We start from the raw sequence: 4,957 nt of genomic DNA on the forward strand, positions 1-4,957 counted from the left end.
GCTGCTCTTCTGCCCTCCCCTAGATGGATGTTCCTTTATTGTCCATAAATCTCTGCACAGCCCTTTGTGAAGACAGATCGGAGGCCTCCTGCTCCCCGGTGTTTGTCGGCGGCGGGTTTAATTAGCACTCCCCACAGAGGAAGGGAAGGGGCTCTCCGCCGCCCCCAGGCTTCTTCTAGGGGACAGAGGCTGGGGCTCCATCTGTGTGGATTCAGCACGCCAGACCACATAACTAGCCTCCCCACGTTCCATCCCAGGCAGCCCCATCTCCCTAGTGGCCCAGGGGGTGGAAGCCCAAAGCCCAGCAGCACCCCTACCAGCCCCCAGCACACAGTAGGTGCCTAATAAACACACAATGAGTTGGTAGATGCCAGGATGAAAGGCCCCACCTTTCATCCCACAGTGGCTGCTGGCTGTGAATCTGTCTGCTTCCCGTTTCCCGGCCGGGGTGTGCAATAGGCTGCAGGAAGGAAGGGAAACTCATGGGGTGCTCCCAGCCGCCAGCTCCAGCAGCCCCACAGGGGCGAGGTGCACTCACGCTGGCCCCACAGCGTGCCGCCCGGCCTGGGAATCCAAGTGCGTGCTCTGTGCCGAGGTCTGAGGGTCAAGAAGACAGGCCTGTGGGGGGTAGTTTGGGGGGGTGGCTGGAGGGACGACCTCAGGATGGTGTGGCAGGAACGTCCCATCCGCCTCTCCACCGGGGCCTGCAGCCGTCTCAGTGGCTTGGGAGTCCCTCTGGTGCTGGCCCAAGCTGAGCCTTTCTCACAGCGGCTCCATGAGCCACGGGGACTCCTGCCATGAGGGTTTACTCATTCCTCATGACAGGAAGGAAAACCGAGGGCCAGTGAGGTGTGATGGATCTTCCCCGACTCAGGAGCCAATCCTGGACCTCCCCAAGCCTTGGCCGTGTAGGTCTGGGCACTGTGGATCCATTCCATGACTGCCTGGCTGGGTGGGAATCAGCCTGGGGGGATCACAGAGGGCTTCCTGGAGGAGGGGGTTGTGTCGGAGTTGAGTGTTGAAGTAAATAGAGGGTGCTGGGAGGAGGATCCTGTGGCACTTTGTGGCTGGGAGCTGGGGTGGGCAGTAGTGGGGGGGGATGGGGCAGGGCCCCTGTATTCCTGCAGGATTCCAGCCTGGCCACGTGGGGTGGGCTGCGTCCAGATTGCTGCTGTCCCCCCAGGGCCGCCCAAACTTCACGTGCAGAGCCTGGCCAAGCCCCTGGGCTGTTACGTGCACTGGCCGGACCAGCTGTCCAGGGCTCTAGGGCAGCCTCAGCCCAGCACAGGGTGGGAAAAGATGGGGGCAAGTCAGGACCAAAGGCAAGGCTGCCAGAGGGGCCGGGCACAGTGCGACACATCATGCCAGTGGGGTCAGGGTGCATCCATGTGCCATGTCAAGTGATGCTCTGGGCAGAGGGACACCCCCAGGCTGACTGGCACAAGGAGGAGAGATTAACGACAGGCCTGTGCCGGCCCAGCAATGGGGTGAGGACGCTGAGGCCCAGCAGGGAGCCACATGGCGCTCTGGGCAGAGCCACGCTGGCCGTGGGCGGCTCTGAGCAAGCACGGCCTCAGGCAGGTCCAATGCTCCAAACATGTCATTTCACACCTCTGGGCCTCAGTGTCCTTGTGTGCACGCAGGGGGCGTCAGCAGCCTCTTCCTGGGAGGTCGTCGTGGGGGGTGAGGGTGGGCTGGGTCACCCTGGCTGTGAGGAAGGGCCTCTGCCCTGCAGCCCCTGGGCCCCAGCTCATCCAACAAATAAATACTTCCTTCCCATAGACGCACTCCCAACACGTTCTCAGTCTCACTGGACATCGGTCTACAATCAGCTGCTGAATATTCTACTGCTTCTATTATTTCAGCACTAATTTAAGGATTAAAATATAATTCTACCAATTACTGTGCAAAGCCCTGGGCACCAGATAGACAGGGGCAGGTGCTCCTGTCTGAGGACCTGGGCCAACCCTGCAGGTAGATGGCAGGACAGTATGGCCCCAGGGGCCCCTTGGCCCCCAGTGGGCATACAGTCATGCCCCACTGCCCTCCCAGGGCCCCAGGGTCAGGGCTAGCAGAGAAGTGGCCCCTGGAAGGAACCCAGCCTGAGCCCAGCACCCTGCTCACCTCCCATCCACCCCTGCAAGCCCAGGCCCCAGGTGCCACCCTCCACTGACTGCTCTCGGTAGCACCAGCCTGGCCGGGCTTGTGACACGGGATGGGTCTGTGAGCTGGGAAGGACCCTGTGCACAGGCTGCCCTGTGGCTGGCCTGGCACCCTTGCATGAGGGCCAGGAGCATCCTGGTAAACCAGCAGCTGACCTGGGGAGGTGGACACTCCCAATGCGCTTCTCGTGGTCTGAATTAGCTTCCTGCCCAGCCAGGTCCAAGGGTCTGGGAGTCTGAGGCTGGACATCGATCACCTCCTGTCTGGGTCCAGTGGGCCTGACCCCAGGGGACCAGCATGCCTGGTGAACGGTAGGGGTCAGGGTCGGGTGGGGCAGGCAGGAGCTGAGCCTGCCGCCCCGGGCCCAGTGCCAGCTGGTGATGTCATCGCTTCCTGGGATGTAAATATCACCCAAACTCACAACTCCCAAATTGTCCTCCAGCCCGGGCCCCTCTCCTGAGCTCAGCCTGCACAGCCCACGCGACACCCCCACCCAGATGTCTCCTGGGCCTCGACAACGGGGGCCGCTCCTCTGGGGGCCCCCACCTCGGGGATGGGCTGCTCAGCACAGACGCCGGGAGCCCTGCCCACCTCTGCCTTCTGCTGGGTCCAACTCAAACACAGCCGCAGCCCTCCTGGTCCCCCACCGGACCCTCCTTGGGCCTGGCCAGACCTGTGTGCCCACTCACAAGTCTCCACTGTGTTCGCAGAGGCCAGATGGGTCTATTCAGGAAATCAGAACCCATCTCTGCCCCTCAAGACAAAGTCCCCAAGATCTGTACCCCACCACCCCCCAGGTCCACCTGCTTCACCCTCAGAAGGCCTGTATGGCCCCTTGTCCCCATTTCCTACTGTGGCCTGGGTTTCTCTCGCCTGGGGGAGGGGAGGATGCGGGGCCCCAAAGGACAGGCTGGGGCTCTGGCAGTGCCAGGAGGAGCATTTGGCCGTGGAGGCATGGCATTTGGGGGTTAGCCAAGTCCCAGCTCAGCATGGGGCCCTGCAGCCTCCTGAGTTGCTGGGGGGCTCCCAGGCCCCACCTGAGGGCCAGCTGGTGGTGACAGGCACAGTCAGCCTGAAAAGTGCCCTGAGGGCAGATGGGTGTCTCTCAGCAAGAAGCAGGCTCAATAGAGGTAGTGAGCACCCTATCCCAGGAGGTGTGCAAGCTGAGGAGCTCAGGTGTGCCTCAAAGATCTTTGCAAATGCGTGTCTGCAGTTTCCTGGCTGCCAGGAAGGTGGTGGGAGCCCAGGGGCCACCATGCTGAGCAAGAACCCTGCACCCTCCCCGGATTTAGCAGCTTGGCTGTGTCTTCTTGGGCATGGCAGGGGCTGCTCAGGAGAAAACTGATAAAGAAACTCCTGCCTACGCTCCCTCTGCCCACCAACGCCCAGGCGCAGGCTGGCAGACTCCCGGCCTGGCTGTGCAGTCACAGGGACGGTGTCCGGGGGTGCTGATGGTCACCAAGGCTGCCCTATACCTCCACACCAGACTGCACGGAGCTGTGTGTGTGGAGGCTGTCTAAGGGGGTGATGGGGTCTCTTGGGCTCAAAGGGGCCTGCCCATGCTGCCCACTTGGAGCCTGGGGGCAGCGCGGTCTGGTCTTGGAACTCAGATGTACCCGCATCCACCGTGCAGAGGGGCAAACTGCCAGGGCTTACACAGGGGGTGCCAGGGGGCCCAGGCCCAAGGGTCCCTTAGAAGAAGAGATGGGGCATGTGGGAGGACCCGGCTGAGGAGGGGGACGGGCAGGACAGGAGAGGCAGGGACCCTCCCCCAACAGTGCCCTGACTCTGCCCTGGGCTGGGGCAGGGAGGGTCTGAGCTCTTACCATGGGCACAGAGGGGCCGGGTGGGGGAGCAGGGCCTGGTTGCTGAGCACACCCCCTCCCTTCCCCCCTCCCCTGGGCTTCTGGAGCCCTGGCCGCCCCCACGGCCATCTGGCTCCACCAGCAACGTTCCCCCACTCCCTCTCCCAACTCACGGTGTGTTCCTCCCTCTTCCTGCTCTCCCAGGCCCCTGCCCCGAGGGGGATGGTGGGATGGCCACGTGGCCTCTTTTGTTTCTGAGTCCTCATGCTCAGTAAGGACTGAGAAAATGTGCATGTGCATATTTTTGCCTGTGCTGGGTGTGAGCACGCATGCGCGTGCATATGTGTACACACGTGATCCCTGCCCCGCCTGTGCGTGCACGTGTGTGCGGTATGGTGTAGGTATGCGGCACCCTGGGCACACGCCGGAGCCGGCATGGCCACAGCACTGGCATGAGACCACAGGCAGTGGAATGAGGGTGGCACACGGCCCCTGCCAGGCCTTGGAAGGGGGGGGGGTCAGCCTCATCTCCCAGCACTCCATCAGGACCACCCTAGCCCACCCGCACAGGGTCCTCCTGGATCTCAGGCTCCTCCTGGGACCACCTCAACCCACATGGGAACGGGGTGCAGCCAAAGCTGGGCTGGAAGGCTGGGACCTCTAGGGACTCTGTGTGACCGCAGAGCAGATGTCCCCACAGAGGCAGCCTTGTCTGGCTGGGCATGGTCTGTGCTGGACACACACCTCTCTCAGACACCGCTGTCAGCCCAGCCGGGAGGGAGGGGGCCAAGGCACACTGAGGTCAGTCTTCATGGCCACCACAAGTGCTGGGCTGAAAAGGGTCGAGCTGCCTGCAGCTCAGACCATACCACCAGGCAGCTGCCTTCCTTTCCTGGAACTCCATGTGCCATGACGGGGGCAGGGCTGCACCTCCAGGGCCCGCCTGCCTCTCACGGCTCACAGCAACCCCCAGCCTGAGAAGCCACAGC

Source organism: Balaenoptera ricei, chromosome 14, assembly GCF_028023285.1.
Source record: "Balaenoptera ricei isolate mBalRic1 chromosome 14, mBalRic1.hap2, whole genome shotgun sequence".
Taxonomy (NCBI): Eukaryota; Metazoa; Chordata; class Mammalia; order Artiodactyla; family Balaenopteridae; genus Balaenoptera; species Balaenoptera ricei.